General features: G+C 37.9%; 1 long non-coding RNA gene across 1 annotated transcript; it reads left to right on the plus strand.

Moving 5' to 3' along the window:
• Window positions 1-16,858: 16,858 nt before the first annotated feature.
• On the plus strand, window positions 16,859-24,421 carry LOC139032651 (uncharacterized). The gene is made up of 3 exons (XR_011485234.1): window positions 16,859-17,372; window positions 22,149-22,246; window positions 24,121-24,421. It is a non-coding gene; the product is annotated as an uncharacterized lncRNA (long non-coding RNA).
• Window positions 24,422-25,330: the final 909 nt, after the last annotated feature.

A 25,330-nucleotide genomic window follows, 5' to 3' on the forward strand; every position in this document is an offset into this window, starting at 1 on the left:
CTGCTCCTTCACCTGGGACTCCTGGACACCACAGATCCTTTCAGTATTTCTATGGTTTCGCTTTTTCCACCTTCACTATAGTAGGCAGCATCTTCAGACTGATTCTTTATATTTATTAGTACACTCTTAAATGTCTCTGTTTTCTTCACAGCCTTTTAACTCATTTATTTTTATCACAGAACAATATTCTATTGTATGGCCATTCTACTCTCAGTGGCATTTTTAAAGAACATTTTGAGTGGTAAAACTAATCATTTGTTTTATATTCACAATCAAATATTTTGATCAACAAATTTCCATGAAATCCCTTTCCTTGAACAATATACTACTCTCACGTATTCAGCATAAAAAGTGAGAAATATGACAGCACTCTAATTCTCATTCCTTCCTAGAGGACCCACTGTTCTCGTCCCTGGGAGATTTTAGTGTATTCTCTTTGTCTTTGTTGTCCTAAAATTCACAATAGTGTATCTATATACAGGCTTTTCTCACTTCTATTTTGTCTATATTGCCCTTTAAGAAACCTTTCAGTTTGTATTCTTACTCCTTATATCAGTTCATTTCAGTTGCTCAGTCGTGTCCGACTCTTTGCAACCCCATGGACTGCAGCATGTGAGGCTTCCCTGACTATCACCAGCTCCCGGAGCTTACTCAAACTCATGTCCATTGGGTCGGTGATGCCATCCAACCATCTCATCTTCTGTCATCCCCTTCTCCTCCTGACTTCAATCTTTCCCAGCATCAGAGTCTTTTCCAATGAGTCAGTTCTTTGCACCAGGTGGCCAAAGTAATGGAGTTTCAGCTTCAGCATCAGTCCTTCCAATGAATATTCAGGACTGATCTCTTTTAGGATGGACTGGTTGGATCTCCTTGCAGTCCAAGGGACTCTCAAGAGTCTTCTCCAACATCACCGTTCAAAAGCATCAATTCTTTGGCACTAGGTTTTCTTTATTGTCCAACTCTCACATCCACACATGACTACTGGAAAAACTATAGCCTTGACTAGATGGAATAATTTCAAAAATTAACATTAACATTCTTCAAATATCTCTTACTATTAATTAATTTATTGCTGCTTCTATTTTATGGATATGAATGTTTTAAGATATATCTTCTATGTCACCTTTATCTTTCATTTATTTATCCTTTCTGTATACTTTCTAGAAAAGTTCCTCAAAGTGATCACCATTCTTTTGAATTTGTTAAGGCATGTTTAAATGGTCCTGTGTACAATCTACTTGGTGTATTTTTCACACAAGCTTAAGAAGAATGTGCATTCTGCTGCTATTAGATGCAGTAGTGTACATGTGTCAATTAGATCAAATTGATTGACAGTGCCGTTCAGCTCAACTTACTAACTGTATATCCTCACTAATTTCTTTATAGTGCACTATTGTAAAACCTTAATAATAAGAGAAACTGAATATAGATTATATGTACTACCTTTGTGATTTTTCTATAAATCTAAAACTGCTTTAAGAAAACACAAAGCTTATTTTAAAAAAGCAAAAAAAGTGCATCACAATGTTATTTGTAAAAATTTAAAAAAAAATTGAAAGCAACCCCAATATCCATTAAAGAAACTGGTAAATACATGATGGCTCATTGACATAAAAAAGCAGTAGTGTTCTATTTTTTCAAAAAGGATTTAAGTGACATATAAATTCAGGGATCAATATAGTTTGCTCTGGGGAACAGAAGCAAAAGAATAAGCAGGAGAGGAGACTTTGTTTTCAGTGCAAGTCTGCACTATTTCATATCTTAATCACAAGCATATGAACTTGTCAAAAATAGAGTTTGTTAAGAGAAAGCTAAGATGGTGAGGATGTCAGACTCGTTTTCAAGGATAAGATGTCATGAAGGTATTTCATTAAGGTAGTGGCCCTGCAAAAACAGGTAGCAACTCTGGGCGCGTGACAACAGTCATCCCCAGATACTGTAAACTTACAAAGCTTGTTCTAAGCAGTTTGTTTCAAAGTACATCATTAGAGTTCAAAATCTGTATTGTTCACTTCTACTCACATGCATTTAGTAGGATTTTAAAGAATTTTCCAACCTGATTTCAACAAGCCTTTTCCTAATTATCTCCTATCTCGCTGTCATTTGCAGAGCTGTACTTCAGCCCTTGGCATTCAACATCTGCCTTTCCAAACCTCGGCTTCTTTTTTCACACAATTCTCTTTTCCTCCAATGCTTCCTCCACTTCTCCAGTTTTTAAAATTCTGCTGAGAGTTCAATTTTCAGATCAAACTTCTCTTCAATAAATCTCACTTAGATTTCAGAAAATAGGGGGAAAGTGTCCTCTTTTTGTTCCCATAGCTCCGACTTTTCAAAAACCAACAACAGTTATTTTAATTTATTCTACTTTAGAATTATAGTCTATATATCTACCTCCTCACTTGATTTGACTCATTTGATTGCAAAGGTCCTGTTTCTTCATCTGACTCTAAATTCCAGTGGCATGAGGCTATCTTGTTCATCTTGATATCCTTGCTTCCTCTTTAACTAGTGCTTTATACAAGTCGAGACCAATTGATGGTAGTGACAACACACCTGAATTCACTTAAATGGATTCCTTTGAAGAAATTAACTAGTGAACCTAATTTCTGGATTTTACTAAGATAAGTTGCCAAAGTCAAGCATATGGACGACAATCTCCTGCCTCTAAGTTCCCTGAAAATGAACGCTGAAACTTTTCAACTAGTACATCTTTTGGGAATTAAATTGTACTTCCTCTTTGGCATATGTCAAAATCTATATATCCACTGTTAACTTAAAACTAGTGGATCACTTGATTCTGACCAAGAGACGTCTTAAAGAGAAGATACATTTAGACACATGACTTAGGCTTATTCACCTTTACTCCTCAGCTGCCAATGGTAGTTTGTAGGAAAAAGGAGTACAGAGTTGCTTAAGTGTGATGAGGACACTCAATAAGAAATGAACTGCAAACAAAATTCATTCAACTCTTGAACATAACCTTGAGGCTCGGAAATGAAAATACAATGTTTTCTTCTTAATCATGATTCTTGACAGTCTAACAATATACCTGTCAATTCCCACTGGAAAATTCGTCTAGTGTTGTTTTTGTAGAAGAGCAATCAATTTCGGCAAAGAAGTCCTCTCTCGTGATGTTAACAAAAGAAAGAACAAGCTTAGGTTTTTAAGAGCCACTGATCAAAAACATTCTCCAACAAATGATGTGAAAGTCTCATCTCTATTGCCCTTGAATTTCTAGCTTAATAAGCTAAGTGAGAGTCACAGAAATTCATTCAGAATTTATATTGATTTAACCACAATCAAAATGAATGTTGGGTGCTTACCAAAAAAAGATATAAAAGTAGATATAAATAACTGCAAGAATTGACTGTTTGAGATGGGAAAGATTTATCCTTCCTAATATGCCCAATTAAATACTCAGGAGAACCCTTCTTCAACAAATGTCAGTGCAGTGGTTTCTCTAAGCACAGAGTGCTTTAAAATGGATGTACTTTATTTTCACAATCACATAAAGTCCCTACTGATTCATAAAGTAAGTTCTGTAAACTTTATACTTGATGAAGTATCCCCAAAGAACCCATACACAGTTACACCAGGTACTATAGTTTGCCTTTTCCTCACTTTTACCCAAAGACTAGCTCTAAGGCTACTGTTTCCATCAAGTCTCCCCTGTTTTCTCCGTATTAAGGGAACTGTGCATGTTTCCATGAAGTTTTCTGCCTTTAGTGGGTTTAACAAGTACCTGTTCAAAAGTATTTCTTTTATTAGAGTTTAGGCTTCACGTGGATATTATCCAAGCACCTACCACAGCCCATGAACATAACAAGTTTCAATAAACATATGTATAGTTGACTAAGCAACTGATATACTGCAGTCTTAGTCTCAAAACTGGTAACTATATGGCAATAGCATTTTTCTTCATACCTCCCAAGATTTGAATTCTAACAGAATACACATTTCAGTTCAGTTTATCCACTAGGAAATCATCCTTTTTGGAAAGTGGTCCAATATAATGATTACTGAAATTCTTATTGGTATAAGAAGTATCCAGAAAGTCATCACCAAACCATGCTGTTGATGAGAAAAGTTATTTATAAAATCTTTAGGAAGTTACCACTTCAGAAGCAAAGGATGGCAACTAAGCATATGGTCTCTCAAGGTAAACTGAGACGTATTTATTCCATTTGCTGGCTATGAGACCTTGGGCAAGTTATTTAAGTTCCTTGTATATAGAATAGAGAAAATAATCTGACAGTCTTATGAAAGTGAAAGTGAAGTCGCTCAGTCGTGTTCCTTCTCCAGGGGATCTTCCTGACCCAGGGGTAGAACCCAGGTCTCCCACTTTGCAGGCAGATGCTTAAACCTCTGAGCTGTCAGGGAAGTCTTATGACATGCCTTATAGGTGTTATGTAATACATGCAAATACTTAGAACAGTAAGCACTAGGTATTCTAAGGCAGCATGTTAAGGACACTAACTAGTTAGTTCAACAGGTTAGAACATAGCTCAGGAGAAGAAGACAATGTAACGATGTATTTTTTGTTGTTTGGTGGCTCAGTCAGGAAAGACTCTTTGTGACCTCATGGACTGCAGGCCCACCAGGCTCCTCTGGGCATGTGATCTGGGGACCCAAAAGTTCATTCAGGTTTTCCTGTAAGCTGTTATGGAAAAATCTGAACAAACTTTTGGATCAACCCAATAGAGAGGGCCCTGAAATAAAAGTAAGAAAACAATGGATTTAAGCCCTGGCTCTTACATACTGTGTCTTCAGCCAAATCATTGCTTCCTTGAGCATCAATTTCCTCACGTTTAAATGCAGAAAATAATACCTAATTCACAGCATTGTTTGTGCAGATTAAGTGAGGTAATGAATGTCAAAGAGCTTTGTGAACTATTTTATAAAAATGAAGTGTTATCACTATTTTCTCATCAAATGCATACCAAGGAACATCGGCACTCTATTGTCTAACTGGGGAAAGGACAGTAAAAGTCTGCGCCAAGCCACCCTGCTATTAGTTCTACTATTAATAGTTAATGACAGCATAGACATTTTAAATCCAAAGGAAATACAGTCTTTCCTTTGACTCTAACAAGCCTAACAGACACTCTTGAAAGTGAACTGTGAACAAGCACTAAAAATAAAACGAAATTAATGCCTTCATAGCAAAAAGGCAGTTACCACAACAAGGGTAGTATTTTCTCAATATATTTTGGCAAACTGGTAAAAAAATATGTATATATATATGTGTGTGTGTGTATTACCTTTCAAATAATTTTAAAGATTAAAGGAGGTAATTTAACCAACATGGAGAAAACTCTTGAGTTTTCATTTTTATTTAATGATAAAGTAGAATAGAAATAAGTGATTGCATTAACAAATGTGACATTCTGATTGGAATCTGAGAGCATCACTATGCTTATTATATGTGTAATCTGAAAGAGAAAAACTATTTGGGTACTTATACTCCCTTCATAAAGATGGGGTGTGGGGTAGGGCAGCTTCTCTTAACCAAAATATGGCCTTCACAGGTCTTTTATACAAATGTCCAAATGGTAAAATGTGGATAGATTGCTGAATCAATGCAACCCTTTAAGGTGATTCATATTCTTCACTTAAGACGTTTAGTCAATTGAGCTAAGTTTATGTGTTTTCAAGTAGGTCAGAAATCACTTGCTTCCTCTTTATGCATTGTTTCGCTCTCCTAAATGCTTCTTTCTCTGATAATAAAATTTATTCTCAGTCTTTCATGCTTTCTGCGATTTTTACTTCAGGTGTTATCTACTGTTGAGCATTTGTGTCTTGCATCTGCTTCCTTCCATGGAAATGAAAGTTTCTCTAAATATTACTCAGATGGGAGAGATGCCAAATGGGACAAGAGAATCTTCCCAAAGGAGATGATATTCTCTGAAATCCCACTGAGAGGTCCTTACTCTTTATGAAAGTGCTCATCACGTTTTGTGTGTGTGTGCATTAGTCACTCAGTGATGGCCGACTCTTTGCAACCCATGAACTGGAGCCCACCAGGCTCCTCTGTCCATGGAATCCTCCAGGCAAGAATACTGGAGTGGGTTGTCATGCCCTTGTCCAGGGGATCTTCCCAACTCAAGGATTGAGCCTGGGTCTCCTGCACTGCAGGCAGATTCTTTACTGTCTGAGCAACCACGGAAGCCCATCAAGCTTTCTACCATCTTCTAAACATGCCCTTTTGTTTATGTGGGATGACAATATAAAGGATATGGAAAAGATGTGGTCTTAGCCCATCAGATGCCCATGACTTAGAGTACAAAGACTTCATGAAAGAAAGTGAACTTTATTATTACTGGATTCCTAACAGCAAAGAGATGAAGCCTGTGAAATGGAGAGGAGAAAGCAAATCATAGGGGAATAAGCAAAGATGCAAGCAGGTTTGATAGCTGAGAAAATGAAGAAAAACATGCACACTTCATGAGAGATGAAGCAGGAGAAATGGGTACAATGAAAGAGCAGAAGATGGACAGGTTCAGAGTACTGAAGAAATAAAACCACTTTTCATTACAGAATTTCAAAAGAGTCTTGAAACAGACAAATTAGGTCAACACAGAGTATGCAGATAGAAAAAAACAGTACTTTTGTAGGTAAGCTGTCTAGGAAAAAATAAATGTCGATAAGACAAAAGTAAATCAAATAAAAAGATATTTATATGACTAGGTAATTACAATAATAATATTAATGTTATTCTTCCTAAATTTATTCCCTCTCCAAGTCCACTGCTAAGAAAAAGGTACACTCAACCCTCCATATCCACAAGGTCTGTAATCAAGGATTCAAACAACTACAGATAGAAAATACTAGGGAAAATATTCCAGAATGTTCCAAAGAGCAAATCTTTAATTTTCCATACATCAGCAACTACTTATATAGCATTTACATTGTATCAAATATATGTAACCTAGAGATGATTTAAAGTACATGAGAGGATGGGTGTATTAATAGGTTATACAAAAATACTGTATCATTTTATATAAAGGGCTTGAGCATCCTCAGATTTGAGTATTGGGAGGAGGTATGGTCCTGGAACCAATCTTTCATGGATACTGAGGGACAACTGTACCTCTATATTCATAAAATAGGATTCAAAGGGAAGTGAATTATTTGAAAAAACAGAATTAAAGCAACTGCTTTAAAGTCTCCAAATTTCAGACATAATGCAAATGATCTGCTGTCAAAATCAGGTCCAGAAAGAGAGCCTCCAGCTATGACATATGTGAGGATGAGACACAGTCCAGAGAACTCTTGGTACCCCCACTGCTGCAAGGGTATCCAGGTAGACAATTGCTATTACATGATTTTCAATGTGATCTTTATTTTAGATAAAAACAAAGCCTCAATTATTTAGTGAAAAAGTTTGAAGGATTCTAGTTTTCAGAATAAAATCAAAGGAAGAATATAAGGATTTACCCAAGACAGCAAAACACCTTATAAAATAATTTTTCAAGTGCAGTAACAGCATTACGTATACTCTCAGTATATACCGAAGTGAAAGGGATTAATTCAGCTTGGGATAAAGGACAGAGCAAAGAAAGCTGCATAGAGGATGTGACAAGAAGTCAAGCTTAAAGTCTTAGCAAGACTTTCGCTGGTAGAGAAATTTCTCTAGCACCTCCCGCTGAACTTCTAAATGAAGAAAGATGCTGGTATTTTCCCTTCTTTCCAAATTCAGTCTTTCCAATGGTTGTTTCCTCCAGCACAGGCAGCAGAAACATGGCCAGAAACTAAGCCATACCTAAAGGGCTCACAATAGCTTTAGAATCCAGATCAAAATGATTTTATTTTTAATCAAAAAGGAACATTGAGTACATAAAGCACTGAGAGATGTGAGCTATCTTCCCAGCACCCAAGAATTCAATGTCCGTGGCCAATGTCCATTTGGCCATGGCATCAAGACAACTCCTGTAGGCTGATACCTGCTAATAACAAATAGGTATGTGAGGATCATGAACTGTTTCAGGAAATTTTCTGAACCCTCATAGCATGAGAAAATATGCAAATTATGATCCATGTGTCTATTATATGACTTATGCAAGTGGATATGAAATGAAAGATCCTTTTAAGTCCTGTGGTTTACTCATAAGGAGGGAAAGAAATGGTATATGGGGTAGGTTTTGAGGAACTCACTTGTATATCATGTTTCTGTATTTATAGCCTAGCTTCCTACAAACCACTGGAGAAGAAAATGGCAACGCACTCCAGTATTCTTGCCTGGGAAACCCCACGGACAGAGGAGCCTGGCGGGCTACAGTCCATGGGGTCGCAAAAGAGTCGAACACGACTTAGTGAATAAACAACAACTCTTACAAATAGTCTACTACTGTTCCAGCCTACAAAGTTAAAATATATATAACAAGGTAATTAAGAAAACAGAGTAACAAAGAGAAATTGTTTTTGAACAAAAAGAAAAAAATAACTGAACCAAAACTAAAGGGTAGGGTAGTCACTCGAATTGCTACTCTAGTTGTGAATTAAATTTAGCTGTGAACTTCCTGGTAGCCAAGGAAAAATGGGAACTGTCATGGATTATTTACAGATCACTAACGAATGAAAACTTATGAGACTGTCTGTAGGGATATGTCACTTCTGGGCATTAAGTCCTTGGAAAATATCATCATGCAAATCTTTGTATAAGGAATTTTCCATCACACTGAACAAAGTCTTCAACTGCAGTTTTATAGAAAATATAAATTGATTCTTCCTGTGCTACTTCGTACAGTGACCCCATAAAAAATCTAAGGACAAAACATTAAAGTGTTAACTCAGGGAAGGAATTTCTATGAGGATGTAAAGTAAAATATATTGCTCTTTGGTAATATAACATAATTCAAGAATAAAACTTAGAAAAGCAAAAGATGTTATTAGATAACATGTCACTGAGACGTTCAGAAATTGTTCAGCTTAACCAATTCAACACTTGAAGCACTGGAGCTCTTCACTGTAAAAGAAAGACCTTTAACTATAACATATTAATTAAAAGCTAGTGATCATTTAATATTTTAACCTAAAGCCAAGCGTCTTGATTTGTATTCTCAAGAGAGAAACCTTGCCATTTCCAAGTCAGAGTGATTCACATGTTTTCACCCCAAAAATTTTTGAGGCCACCTAAGTCCTCAACTGCAAAGTGAAAAGCCCAGAAGGGAAAGAAAAGGTATTATCAACCAGTCTTCTTTTAGGTGAACCACTGGAGGCATCTAATCCATCAAACTACTTTGGGCTACACTTAGCTATGTTAACATCAAACTTAAATTCATTCCTAACTCTGCCCTTGACATTCACGTCCCAGAGACCTTCCACTGATCCATTCTTAACTGATTACTACCCCCTTATAGTCTGAAACACTCTATTGAAGAAATAAGAATACTCTTCAGACCCACATCTTATAAATTCATGTGGTCCAATAACTTCGTTTAAAGCTCACTGGAATTATCCTTAAACTTTCTCTTCTGTCTTGCTACAAAGTTCTCTAAATAGCACCAAACACGTTTTAAAGAAGGCAACCAGCAACTGGAAAATTGAATTAGTACATCACTACTTTTAGAATTGTGAAGACTAATGCTTTAACTCTATTAAATCAGAAAATCCACTCTCTATCTCTCTGCCTATTTCCTCTGTTAGGTTTGAACCTCAACTCTATTTGGATTCTGGCATAAATCACTTCTTGTTTTAATGGAGTCAATTAGTTAGTAGTGTTGGTTGTGAGCTATCTGGTCTCCATGTCACTGTGTCAAACTATAAGATACAGCACAGTAAGCAATTCCATGGGTGCGCAGTTGGGTTTATCACCAACTTAAAGAGGCCACAGGGCAGGTACTCTGTTTATTATAAGACCAGTAAAAGTATAAGTGACTTTGTGGCAAAGTCTTTAGTCCAAAGATCCAAAGTGGATCCAAGAATGAGACAAGCAGAACTCAAGGTCATAAATGAAGCTCTCCATTCTTTTTCTGGCTGGCCTTGTATTTATAGCATCTTGCTCATCTAACTTTCCTGTAAACCTTGCATGTACCCTAAAAGAGCACGCCAGTTTTCTTGGTCTCCTAAATCATCAAAACCCTGCTCCTTAGATTTCAATTCCCTCTGGGATCCAACTTCACTTTACTTCTTTCAATTTGTTTTTCATCCTTTCATCTACATTCTCCTTCTTGCCTGCCCTGTTCTCGCCTCCTTAAGCATACCACATTTAATACCACTAATGGGACTGCTCGCATGGCGTGAACTGAGAGGGCCCTTTTCTCAGTTCACAGTTTCTCACCTGTCCAAGCCCTTGATGAGTATGTTCAAATGTAGGTTTCATCCATGAAGCTTACTGATCACCCTCTACTTAACTCAATAACACATGCTTTGTAACTCAGGTTCAACCTCAGTTTCTGTACATTGCTCCTGTCGCTCCTACTAGAATGTAAGCTCCCCTAGGGATGGTACTAATTTTTATAATTCATCTGTATCCCACATCACAGTTAGAAGTGTGAGCCTCAATAATACATATGGGCTAGTCGGTTAATTAAACATATTGTGGAGTAATACAATGATAACTTGTTATTCGTATCATTTTGGAAGAGATCGCACTTGGGCTTCTCTGAGTTTCTGAAGACTTTTAAGTGCTTCAATACTCAAACATTCTTGGGAAAACTAGCTCACATCTGTCAACATTTTATATTCAGTTGTAATCCTATTTCATAACGAAGCTGCAAACTGCACCTGCCAATAATTATGACAAATGTACTATCTTATGTAATATCTTTTGTTCATCACTGAAATTAGAAGTATAGGTGGCAACGATACTTTCAAATGTGGGACGAAAGTGAGTGATATATGACTAAAATGTTTTTCAGAAGAGATGAAATCTTTTTAGCTTAATTAATGTAAGTAGGAGTCAGGTAGCAAAAGCTTTTATTTCCTATGGAAAATTCCATCCTTTCAACTCTAGTTCTCCTCCTCCCGCAGTGGGCCCTGCCTGTACTTGGCTCCTGGTTTTATCACCAAAAGTTGTTCTTACCAGTTACCCTTCCCCCTCTCTCACATCCGGGAGATGATACACATGATTAGTTGAGCATCGTACAAGCAGAGATGACATCACAGCAGTGCAGGCGTCTTCAAACAGAACATCAGACACTCCTGTTCTTAAACACTATTTTGGTAGAGCAACATGTCACTTGGTCCAGACACTCCATTTTGGGGGGACACTTTTCCTTTCCGAAATCTAGCCCAATTCAATAAAAATTGAATCCCTCCTATTTTCTTTTTGAAGAAAACCATCCCTTGATGGCCCTTCCTTGAATGTTTAGAAGCTCTTGGTAAACTGCAGCATGCCGTGAACTTAGGGTCTTACACTCTCTCTTTTCCCTAGTAGGTCTACAAGGGAAGGGGACAGTGAAATGGTGTTATTTTATCTTTGATAAAATGTCTTACTTAACCCAGGGCAAAAGCACGGAGCCATTTTCAGTGATGTATTACAGGTAATCAAAACCTTAAAAAAATAAAAAGCTTAATTTTAGAAGTAGATGGTCTGCTATCTAGCTGCCATATAACACAAGGAGCCCAGTCTGGTGCTCTGTGATGACCTAGAGGGGTGATGGGAGGGGAAGGGAAGCTCAAGAGGGAGGGGAGATATATATAAATATGTGCGTGTGTGTGTATGTGTGTGTGTGTGTATTTACAACAGATTCACATTGTTGTATAGCAGAAACCTATACAATGCTGTGAAGCAATTATTAACCAATAAAAAATAAATTTTACATAAACTGAATAATAAAATAAAAAGTAGATGACCTTCCTTCTATCCATGGGTGAGGGAGAAACTTGAAACATACTAACAGCATATGGTTTGAAAACAGCATGGGCTTTCAAATCTGATAGCTCTGGTGTCAAATTTGAGTTCCATCAGAATGTTACGTTGAACCTAGTTTCCCTCTCAGACTCTACAGTCCTGTATTCTAGCACTTGTGTTAAAGAACGGTGTAAAGAGTAGGATGAAATCTGTAAAGATCTTGGTGCAGCACATGGACACAGAAAATGCTCACTAATTGGCCACTGAAATGATTGTGGTGATGATGACGCTGCTAATGTCAGAATGAAGTGACTTTGCCCCTGAGAAACAATAAATATACAGGAGGCTTAGGGAGTTTGTTTACTCAACAGTTAAGAACTTGTTCTCCAGCGTATAAATAACTCCCTAGGATGAAAAGGGTAAATGCTCTAGGATCTAATCTTACATAGAGGGTTGTAAGCAATCCTGTAGATTTATGTGATGGAGGACCCCTCATCAGAGAGAAGAGAGAATGCTGTCCTGTGGTAATGCGAGATGAAGAAGCTTATAGTCAGGGTGAAATTAACAGACATTGGCAATTTTAAAAAATTGTTTATTCTTCCTACTAGAATTATCGCAACATATATTTTCTTTCTGAAGCAGCAGCTAACAGGGAAGGTGATAGGAGGGAGCTAATAACATTTCTAATTGACTTGTAAACCCATGAATCAGGATGGTTTAAAAAAACAACTATATTTCAATTTAAAAAACAAGAATTAAAAGCAACAATCTAGGAGTACCAATTATTCCTTGGCTAGAACTTGCCCTTCTCAGTTCATTTATTTTTTTATTTTCTTTATTTTTTTGGCTTAAAACAATAGAACTTTATTCTCTCACAGTTTATAGGGCCTGAAAATCCAAATTCAGTGTTGGAACACTAAGCTTCCCCTAGAAACTCTTAAGGGGATAGTCCATTCTTTACCTCTTTCAACTTACAGTGGCCGTCAGCTTTGCTCGCTTCCTTGACTTGTGGCCACATCCCTCCAGTCTCTACCCTGGACTATGTTGCCTCCTCTTCTTTTTTTTTCTTTTCATTTATTTATGTTAGTCAGAGGCTAATTACTTTACAATATTGTAGTGGTTTTTGCCATACATTGACATGAATCAGCCATGGATTTACATGTGTTCCCCATCCTGATCCCCCCTCCCCACTCCCTCCCCATCCCATCCCTCTGGGTCATCCCAGTGCACCAGCCCCGAGCACTTGTCTCATACATCCAACCTGGAATGGCAGATGACATGATCCTCTACATAGAGAGCCTTTCTCAGTTTAAATGATTCTCATCCTACCTGAATGGAAAGATAAAAAGGAATCCCATCCTGCAGTTTCATCTGAGCCCAGGGTAACCATACTAACATTGTCTCCTTAGTGATTTGACAACCATGTGTGACACTCTTTTACAAGAACAAAAAAACATGGCAATCTCAAAGAAATTTTGATAAGAACCCATTTCACTTCGTGTTGATACTTCAACCCTGTCCAAATCTAAGTTGAGGGTTAGGATGGTCACACAGAAAGGAAATGGGTGTCACTTGATGCCAGGCGGCTTAACAGACAGAAAGCATCTACCACAACATGTTCTTTTTAGAAGATATGTTTTGCCTTATGCTAAATATTACCAAAAAAGGGAAAACTTATTCAAGGCTTACATATTTTCCTTGTCTAATACCGCCTACCACTAGAGTGCAAAACTGCAACTAGCAATATCCTGTTCTTAGCCACAAAAGTTCAAGGTACAGTAACCCTACTTATATTTACCAAAATAAATCAACTAAGCATTAATTTCTTTCAGGTCTGTCTTGTCTGCACATTTCTACCTATATCACCTATAAGACTCTCTCTTCCATATCATAATGGAAAAACTTCAAAAGTGATACGTATGATTAGCAACTCAATAACTCTTTGATAAATGCAACCTAAAGTGAGTATTTCATTTATAATTCAAATAAAGTAAAATGTAACATAGCTTGTTGAAGCAGCATAATCTAGATTAGGATATGCAGTTTTCACTAGGGTATCTGCCAGTTACTTGCTTTATTGCTTAACTCCAGTTACCAGCTCTCCATCTTCCCATCTGTAAAACAATATTTTTTAATATTTGAATTCAGAAAGCCACACAGGGCTCAATGAAAATAAATGAGATGTGTATTTGGTACCATGAAGTCCTTGGAGTTAAAAATTTGGACATTCCCTTGTTGCTAGGTAACATCAGAAAGGATAACAAATCAGAGCCTGAAACAGCACTAATCTGACTAGATTTGTAACACACTCATAGGATAACTGCACAGTAAAATTTATGAGAAATTTAACACCTTTGAGATGTAGAAAACTCACCAAGAGTCCAGAATGGCCAGTGCATGTATCAAGAAACAGGAGGGATTCCAGTCGTAAGCCAATCTTTCAAAATGGTTCAGACTCAGTCAATTTCATTGGTCGTGGAATAGGAGGACTAATATATCAAACAGAAAGGGGTCACAAGGGCCTTGAACGGAGAGTAGGGCAGAGGGGTTTTCAATGGCATCTTTAGGTTAGATGACTAGTCTCTCCCCGTGCAGACACAATTCTTTTTTTTTACTTAGAAATAGCCAAATTTCAGATCGTCTTCCAAATTTTGTCAAGAGTGACCCAAGAGGACCATTTAAAGGCAGATACTTAAAGGTTAAAGGAAGTTTTTGAGGCATAGCAGCTTCAGAAAGGTACTTGGAGACTCTATCATTTTTGCCTGATGCTTCATGAAAAGTGATGTAAACTTGACTGTCTACCTAAACAATCATGGTAAATGTGACTAGCACTTAGAAAACAAATATTTGGAATGTGACTCCCCTGTTGAGAATCTCTAGGCTTTTCCCCATACACCCAAGCATATTAGGTTTTCTTCTGGCATAAGCAAGGTGTCATACAGGCATCTTCAAAAAAAAGGGACAAGTTACTATAAAGATCGTGTGATAGTAAAGATTAAGAATCTCGCTGAAACTCAGGATGGATAAATGCGCACACCCAGACTTCTTGAGTAGAAATGAAAGAATACAGGATGTAAGACATGCAGTTATACAGGCTAACATCATTCCCTCAAAATGATAAATGTACTGCTTCTCCCTTTTGTGATAGGCAGTTTTTCAATGGGCCTCTGGTCTCACCACAGCTGTTTTGTCTAATCCATATGCATGTGTGCTTAGTCATGTCTGACTTTTTGTGACCACACAGACTGTAGCCCACCAGGATCCTCTGTTCATGGCAGTTCCCAGGCAAGAACACTGGAGTGGGTTGCCATTTCTTACTCCAGTGGATCTTTCTGACCCAAGGATTGAACCCATATCTCCTGTGCCCCCGGCATTGTCAGGAAGATTCTTTACCACTGTCACCACCTGGGAAGTCCTATATCCAACCCACATCACTCCCTTTGAAAGTGAAAGCATTAGTCACTCAGTCGTGAGCAACTCTTTGCGGGCCCATGGACTATAGCCTACCAGGCACCTCTGTCCATGGGATTTCCCAGGCAAGAATACTCTGTATATATTACTTCACTGCTAATCATTCTGATCTGTGTAGGACTTCTTATGGCCCCCTGCTACCTTGAGGTCTCAGATTTCTTGCTTTCTCTTTGTGTATTTAAAACACCAGCATAAGAGAGAATTTGATTGGCCCAGCTAATTAATTGCTCGTCATTCCAGTTTAGATAGAAGTTTTCATGGTAACCTACCTTTAGTGTTTTGGTCAATCTACAAACTGACTGAATGGGTCACTGACCTTGGCTCACTCACTAATAGGGGTGGTTACATGAGCAGAACCTTCAGTGGAAACTGTGAGTCTAGTATTTTCTATTTGAAGAGGGCATGGAGAAGATGGCATTGGGTTTGAACCATCCAAACACATCATCCCTCACAGTGTTCATCTCTCTTAGGGCCAAATTTTGAAAAGTAAGAGTGCCAACCAGTTTCCAGGGATGAACCCAACTGTCTGTGGCTCACCTACTCTGCACAAGGCACTGAACTACATATGTCAGTTACCATTTGCTCTTAGAGATGAAAGTCAAGTTTCTTCTTTCCTAATATTTAATAAGAAAAGCTAATACAGAAACATCTGGATTAAAGGATGTGAGTGATTCTAAAATGGAAGTGAAAGATATTATTATAGTTAGCGTCCTAGGAGGCAGTATGGTATGGAGGAGCAAGTACTGAATTTAAAGTTGAGATCTAAAATTTTGTCTCATCTCAGAATATAAGGATTTTTGCCCTAAATTTCAGAGTAACCTTAAATAAGTTAATTTATCCCATGACATCTAAGTTTCTTCTTCTTAAAATGAGTGTGAAGACCTAAAGATATAGCTTAACTTTTTGAAGATTTTTTGGTGTTACTATTATTACTTATCAAACAGGATACCGAAAAAATCCTTTAAAATGCTGATGTTACAGAATAATTTCATACCTATCTTATAGGCAAATTACATCATATCATAATCTTACTGTAATCCATGTCAATTGCCTGATTTTTTTAACAGTATATTTTGATTCTTATAGTAAAGAGTTAGGTTGTAGTGCTCTACTAGAATTGTCTATTTATGACTTTGGCCTTTTGAACATAAAAGTCAACTAACTTAATGCATGGTTCTAATTTAAAGAACAGCTCAAATTGAAATGCATACCATGGTTACCTCAGGTTTAGATTCAAAATGACTCAAGTACTGAAATAATGAGTAAAATAACTCAAATACTCACAAACGAGTACTATGGCTGCCTCAGGATTAGACTCAAAATACCAGAGACACACAGAAGCAGAGAGTGCATTTGCATCCCAGAATGAAATGGTCGTACGTCTGGTCCTCACATGTGCCTTATTTCAGCCACTCTGCTTGTCTTATGTGTGCACAATGACATAGAGAGCCAGACAGTTTGCACTAAAATCACATATTCATTTCTCATGCTGTTGTTTAAACAGTAACCAAGAAAAGCAAGTGAAGTCAATACTTTGATCTGCATAACTAAGAAATATTTCATGCTCCACTGTTTCCAATCATTTTGCAGAAAAAGTGTGACGTTTAGGAGCCAGTCAGAATTGTGTCAAATGCCAATTTCATCATTTGCCAATTGTAGAAAGTGACTTGGGTAAGTTACTTGAAATCTCTGGTCTCTGATTATACCCAGATTTCAGAGTCATTTCAAAATGTACAGAAGGCAACATGTGCAAGGACCTGGCAAGATGTAAGCTGATACTGACTGTGTGCAAATGCTTCTTCCAAATCCTCTCCCATTGGTCTACCCACCTTTTTCATTCTTCACAAGCCAACGATACCCACCGACCCACACTTTACATAAATCACATCCTATCCCATACTCACCCCTGTAATCTGAGAAATCTACTACAAGAAAGCTGCCTCCCAGTTACATGGAATCCACACAAGATGGTTAAATGAACTTCACAGAAACCATCCAACTAAACCACCCAGCAGCCCTGAGAGCCAAGCAAAGACAGTAATTGCTACAAAAAATTTCATAGACATGAAACCAAGACACCAAGTGATTGATTGAGATCACTTAGAGGGTAAGTTATAAATGGATATCTAATAATATAATTTACTAAACGAGTCGATGCAATGGTATTATAGAGCCATTTCCCCAGAAGGTACACTGAAGAGTTCAAATTAGGAAGGACTGTTTTGCCAAGTGCCATACTGCAGAACAAGGGTACATCATCAATAACTGCAAAGAAATGCAGTATTTCTACAACAGTGGATGATACGAATTCTGTAATCATTAAAAGACAATTGGAAATCTAATCTCTGCCTTTTAAAGGCCATCAGTGGATTGGATTTTTTTTAATGTAGAATAAGTGTATACAGAACCAACTAGAAATCATGAAATATTTGAAACAGTTAAATTTGATATTTTTCTTTTCTTTTGAGGTTGGAAGTACTCCCAAATGTCTTTATAACTTTAATTTTTTTAAAAAGCCATCGAAGACTGGAAGACGATATCAGTTCAGTCGCTCAGTCGTGTCCGACTCTTTGCAACCCCACGAATCGCAGCACACCAGGCCTCCCTGTCCATCACCAACTCCCGGAGTTTACTCAAACTCATGTCCATCGAGTCGGTGATGCCATCCAACCATGTCATCCTCTGTTGCTCCCTTCTCCTCCTGCCCCCAACCCCTCCCAGCATCAGGGTCTTTTCCAACATGTCAACTCTTTGTATGAGGTGGCCAAAGGATTGGAGTTTCAGCTTCAGCATCAGTCCTTCCAATGAACATCCAGGACTGATCTCCTTTACGATGGACTGGTTGGATTTCCTTGCAGTCCAAGGGACACTCAAGAGTCTTCTCCAACACCACAGTTCAAAAGCATCAATTCTTCGGCACTCAGCTTTCCTCACAGTCCAACTCTCACATCCATACATGACCACTGGAAAAACCATAGCCTTGACTAGATGGACCTTTGTTGGCAAAACAGTATCTCTGCTTTTTAATATGCTGTCTAGGTTGGATATAACTTTCCTTCCAAGGAGTAAGCGTCTTTTAATTTCATGGCTGCATTCACCATCTGCAGTGATTTTGGAGCCCCCAAAATAAAGTCTGACACTGTTCACTGTTTCCCCATCTATTTCCCATGAAGTGATGGGACCAGATGCCATATAGAAAAAGTCATTTCTATTCATCTATTTCTGGTCCTCTTAATAATAAATAATAACAACTGATATTAAATCATACCCTTTCTTTTGGTAGCCATGACGTTCCTAGAGTTTTTTCATGAATCTTTAGAAGCACCAAGTATATTCAACTGGGAGAACTTTGGTCTCTTTCTATAAAAGCTTGCTTGTTATGGATACAAAAGCTAGGCTAAAATTTTGTAACTCCTTTACTTTAGAGCCAAGTGCAAGATGCATGAAAGAAAATAAAAAATAACATGGAGATTCCTGAGTGCTTGTTGCAGGATCAATCTGCCCTACCTATTAACCTCTCCTCTCTCTTCTTTTCTCTTTCTCTTCTTGTAATAATCCCTTCAAGTAAATATCTGCATTTTTTCTTGTCTAAATAAAGCTCTTAAATCTCATATTTCTTCTTTATAAACACTATGACACTTGAGTGTTAATAATAATTTAGCAATTCTCCCTATCGCACTCAAGATCATCTCTTAGTTAAAACAAACCAGAAAAAAAAAGGAGGATAGTTTCATCTCATTTGCAGAGCCTGGGATGGGTAAACCTCCAAGGAATGTGTAGCTTTAGCAAATAAGGTTAAAAAATAATTCTTCTCTTTCCATAAATGACCCTCAGTGTCAATGGTTTTTAACAGCTAATTTCACTGCTGAATAATCAATATGAGGCAGAATAATCCAAATTTCTTTTTTTTTTTAATGTATCATGTGCTTACAATACAAGATGTCAAATACCTCTTTCATGCTTTCTGACCAAGGTACATGGAGGCAATGAGCCTAATGGAAAACGTGCAGTGCACAGACTTATCATGACAGTTACCTCTTTTCTTTTGACATACTTGACAGAAAGAATTGGAGAGACTAAGCTGAGTGGTTTTCAGCAAGCACCAGCATCCCAGGGTACAGATTTCACCAAGACTCCAACCAGGGGACCTGACGCAAACATGATCTCAGGTCTCCCTCACAGGGACACTAGAAATGGGACCAGTACTGCTCTGTTCCTCATTTTCAAAACAAAGCTATATCTTACCCAAAATAACTTTATTATACCTCAGCATTCAGGATGAGTTCCAAATGTCTTAGGGTCACCATCTGTCTAGTTTTAAAGGAGATAACCTGCCTACCAATGCAGGAGACATAACAGACATAGGTTCTATCCCTGGGTCAGGAAGATTCCTTAGAGGAGGAACTGGCAACCCACTCCAGTGTTCTTACTTAGAAAATCCCATGGACAGAGACGCCTGGTGGGCTACATTCCATGGGGACACAAGAGTCAGACATGACTGAAGTGACTTAGCACTTCTGGCATTTCGGGATTCTAGTAGAGATATATCAAATAGGCCTTGATAAAGGCCAACTACAATCATGAGGATGGAGACCCATGCGTAACTGGGGTTCTGTTCTGTGAACGGTAGCTCAAAGAAAAACCTCTCAGAGTTTCCATAGCCTTTTTAAGGTTTATATCATGGCCATTATTTTACAGTTTTTACACTGCTCATAATTCAATCAGAACTGTACCTTTCAAAATTTCCTATTCTACACTTTATCACACTTATTCCGAGTAAAAATATTTCAAGGGTATATCACTTATGTCTCTTTGGTCTTTGTAAGATTTTAGATTTTTTAAGGATTTAAAAGCTACTTATCGAGACTCCTTAATTTGGAAGATAAAACCCTTGATAATACGGCCTCTGCCCACTTCCACAGTTTTTCACACTACTCAACAATTTTGTCATCAAACTTACAGTTGCTTTGTTTTTCTCTTTTCCTTCTTCAGTCTTCTATAAACACTCAGTTTTTCTTTTTTAAACACGGCAATTTCACTTCAATCTCAAAGACTCACCTAGAGATCACTCCTCTTGTACGGCCAGCTCTGACTCTTCCTGGTTAGATTAGGACCTCCTCCCGTGTGCTCCCTTAACATCTTGTGTGGGTCCTTAACCTAGCCTGTCTCAGTACCTGCTTTTTTGGACTATTTCCCTCATCAGTTCACTAGTTCCCCTTGAACAGTTATGTATTATTTACTCACTTTTATTAGCATAGTCCAGAACTGAGCATATAGAAGTCATTCCATAAATGTTTACCGTGTAAGCTAATCCAGGATTCATGATGGAAGAATTTATTCTGATTTTTTAATATCTAATTAAATACCAATAAAATGTGGCATAGATGAGGAAATTAAGACTTGTATGATTTAAATGACTGGTCTATAATACAAAACCTAGAAGTCAACAGATCTGGTCAGAGCAGGAATTTAACTCCATGGATTGTAATTTTACCATGTTTGTTGCTGTTGTGAGTTGCTCAGTCATCTCTGACTCTTTGTGATCCCGTGGACTGTGGCCCGCCAGGATCCTCTGTGCATGGAATTCTCTAGGCAAGAATACTGGAGTGGGGAGCCATTCCCTTCTCCAGAGGGATCTTCCTGACCCAGGGATCAAACCCAGATCTCCCGTACTGTAGGCAGATTCTTTACTGTCTAAACTTCCAGAGAAGCCCAGTTTCACCATGCCACTAGTTAAATATCTTATAGCAGCATTGGGCAGTTAAGCACAAAAATGTTTTCTGCAGATGACTAAATAATGAACGTGAGGAAACACAACTACTGAACTCCAGTGGTGCTTCAGTTATTGACTTAATGTTCTGAAAAATTCCAGGAATATATGACAATGTCACTAAAATAGAAATATTCTACAGATTTTGTCCGGGGACTAGGTGACCTCTAATGTCCATTTTAGGCTTAAAATTTCATAGCATTATTTATATAAATTAGTGATACTGTGCGCCAATCTTGAGTGAATCACTCTAGAAAGAAAATAACAGCCCAGCCCTCTCCTAACAGAGGCAAAAGTTCTCCTTCTTCAGTCTTTAATAGCTCCTGCCAGGTTGAAACTGGCACTGATTATTTGGCAGCAGTAAATTTCCATCTTGCTTTGCCCAAAATAATCATGTTGGTTATTAACAATTACTTACTAGGCATCTATGCCCAATCGCCTCTGGGAGCTAAATGAAAGATAATTAAAAGTCTTAGATGAAAAACGGCTGTTTCTCAATTAATTTCATATGAGGTATGGAGCAAGAGTTGACCGGGTACTCTTGTTCATAACCAAACCAACTAGACAATTAAAGAAAACAACAGACCATGGATTTCAGGTGGAGAAATAGAGAAAAGAATAATCTTTCAAAGTCTGATCATGTTACTAACTTAACTGAGACTCTTCAACAAGTTTGCATAGCTCTATCTTCAGAGCTATGGACACTGATAACTAGATAATTGATAGAATTCTAACCAGGGCCTACAAGGCACCACATGACCGTACCAGCTCTTATGTCACCAGCTCACGTAAGTCCCTTCTCCTACCTTCCCTGGGCTGTGACCCTAGTTTTCTTTTCTCAAAACCTCCATGTTCCTACCTACCATGAGACATATTTATAGACACTGTTCCATTTCATGACAAGACCTTTTCTTACCCATCACCCCTACCACTTTGATTAGATAACACCCATATATTACCTAAATATCAACCCATCCCCAGTGCATACACACCTGTTAACTGGTTAATATCCCTTTGTCTAGGTCCTAACCCCCATACTCCTTTATTGTAAGCTCTTATTTAAAACTGCCTTTAATTATGAGATTAATTGATCATTATTTGCATCCCTCGCAGGGCTATAAGCTCCAGTAGAGCAATGACCATGATGTTTTCACTCAAATTTCAATAAACCAGTGCAGAATACTGGTGAAAGAGACAAAGGATACATTGAGGTGAGAAATATACAAGTCAGGAAGACCAAACTGGAGGCTGCCATAATATTTAAAGGAAAAAGGAAAGAGTAGTGAACAAGGCAGGTGTTGGTAACAATGGAGGACAGACAATGGAGAAAAGGAAAGGACGTTTCAGTAAGATGATGATTGACAGAGGACAGAAGGAGAGAGGGTTCAGAGTTGACTCAGACTCTAAGCTCACTCCACCCTTACGGCAGAAAGTGAAGAGGAACTAAAGAGTTTCTTGATGAAAGTGAAAGACGAGAGTGAAAAAGTTGGCTTAAAACTCAACACTCAGAAAACGAAGATCATGGTATCTGGTCCCATCACTTCATGGCAAATAGATGGGGAAACAGTGGAAACAGTGACAGACTTTATCTTCTTGGGCTCCAAAATCACTGCAGATGGTGACTGAAGCCACAAAATTAAAGGACGCCTGCTCCTTAGAAGAAAAGCTATGACAAACTTAAACAGTGTATTAAAAAGGAGAGAAATTACTTTGCTAGCAAAGGTCCATGGTTTTTCCAGTAGTCATGTATAAATGTGAGAAGTGGACCATAAAGAAAGCTGAACACTGAAGAATTGATGCTTTTGAACAGTGGTGTTGGAGAAGACTCTTGAGAGTCCCTTGGACAGCAAGGAGATCAAACCAGTCAATCCTAAAGGAAATCAATCTTGAATATTCATTGAAAAGACTGATGCTAAAGACTAAAGCTCCAATACTTTGGCCACCTGATGCAAAGAGCCAACTGATTAGAAAAGACCCTGATGCTGAGAAAGATTGAAAGCAGGAAGAGAACAGGATGACAGATGATGAGAAGGTTGGATGGCATCACCTACTCGATGGACATGAGTTTGAGCAAACTCTGGGAGATGTTAAAGGACAGGGAAGCCTGGCGTGCTGCAGTCCATGGGGTCACAAAGGGTCAGACATGACTGAGTGACTGAACAAGAAAGCTCACGAGGCCAGGAGAATGATGTTAAGTCTGATTAACAGAGAAAAACAGAATAAGGAAGTAGTTTTATGAGAGAAGTGAAATAACCACATGTAAATTTCTAGCACACAGTTGGAAATTTTGATACAGAGAGTTCATTTTACTGGAACAAATGCTCAAGACACAGAAATGAATAAAATCACTATGAAGAATTTACCAGTGTCCCTCAAGGTGGTAGTCATGTTGTTGAGGGAATCTGAAAATCTATCAGTCTTTCCCTGTCTCCATTAAGCTTTTACTATGGGAGAGGAGTGTTTAGACATGTGTGCTGGTCTAAAAAAGTTTCAGTACATTCTATACCCTCAATCAACTCCCCATCTAGTCCAGTGCCCAGATTGAGAACTGTGATATAAAGGAAGAAGAGCAAGAAGCTAAGGGCCAACATCCATATTTAAATCAGAAGACACACAACCAGTGAAAAACTCAAGAAAAAAGATCAGGGAAATAGGAAAGGAGTAAGATAACATAGTGTACTCAAAATCAAGGATTTTAAGACCAAGAGTTCTTAAAAGAATATCATATTCACACATACATGTGGGATCTTGGAAAATGGCACAGATTAACCTATTTGCAAAGCAGAAATAGACACACAGAAGTAGGGAACAAATGTAAGGACATCAAGGAGGGAAGAGGGAGGCGTGGGATGAATTGGGAGATTGGAAGTGACATATATACACTATTGGTTCTATGTATAAAATAGATGACTAATGAGAACCTACTATATAGCACAGAGAACTGTACTCAAAACTCTGTAGTAATCTAAATGGGAAGGAAATTTAAAAAAGAGGATATATATATATCTGAGTCACTGTGCTGTACAGTAAAAACTTACACAACATTGTAAAGCAACTATACTCCAATAAATTTTTTTTTAATTAGGGAAAGATCACGTCTACTTATCAACTATTACAGGAAACTTTGAAAGTAAAAATTTGAACCATGGAGTTCAGCTACTGGGAACATCTTACAGTCAACAGATGGAACTTGCCCATGGTGGGGAGGTGAGAAGAATTCAATGACGGATTTCATAAAAGTCCTTATCGATGGATTAGTCACTCAACAAAGAAAACAGTCTGGAATAACCTTCCATCTCCAGGTGAACTGCTGCTTAGAAAGACACACAATTTGCAACAATAGATTTAGGTGTCCTGAACAGAAGATTTCACTCTTGGCATAGGCATTAAATCACAAATAAAAATTTGGAATATCCATAATGCTACGTCATGGAATAGGCATTTTGTTGTTTTTTTTGTTCAGTAGCTCAGTCATATCTAAATATTTGCCACCCCCACAGACTTCAGCACACCAGGCTTCCCTGTCCTTCACTATCTCCCAGAGTTTGCTCAAATTCATGTTCATTGAGTCAGTGATGCTATCCAAACATCTCATCCTCTGTCGCCCCCTTCTCCTCCTGCCCTCAATCTTTCCCAGGATCAGGGTCATATTTTAGGTTTTCTTTCCCTCTCCAAGTAAAATGCAAAAATATCCACTCCATGGTTCACTCCACAGATCTCAAGACAAAGATGTAAATGTCTTCTGGGTTAGCACCTCAGCTCTAGTACACAGGAACCATTAGTTGAGGGTAGTTGGTCCAATTCTCCACCTCATATAACACTACTCTTTGGTGCCGTTAGTGGATAAAAGAAATGTTTTCTCATATACATAATTAATAATGCCTTTTCAGTCATTTTTACATTGCTACTTACATCAAACGCTGTCACTTTGCATTAGAAGGAAATTTCAACATGTTAACTTTTTGTAGATGACTACCTACCAGTTCTTTAAATTCTTCCATCTATAATGAAGTAAACCATCATTAAATATATGTGTGTGTCTGTATATATATATACATTAAAAAAAAAAATTTTTTTGGCTGCACCACGTGGCACATGGAATATTAGTTCCCCGACCAGGGATCAAACCAACACCTCTCGCATTGGAAGCACAGAGTGTTAACCACTGGACTTCCAGGGAAGTCCTATGAAATATATTTTTAAGAATCAAGAATGCAAGAGTAATATATTACTCTTAATAATGATTATGCCAAAATCTATAAACTATCATAAAGAAAACATGGAAACTCAAAGAT

The sequence above is a fragment of the Odocoileus virginianus genome, chromosome 32 (genome assembly GCF_023699985.2).
Source record: "Odocoileus virginianus isolate 20LAN1187 ecotype Illinois chromosome 32, Ovbor_1.2, whole genome shotgun sequence".
In the NCBI taxonomy this organism is placed as follows: Eukaryota; Metazoa; Chordata; class Mammalia; order Artiodactyla; family Cervidae; genus Odocoileus; species Odocoileus virginianus.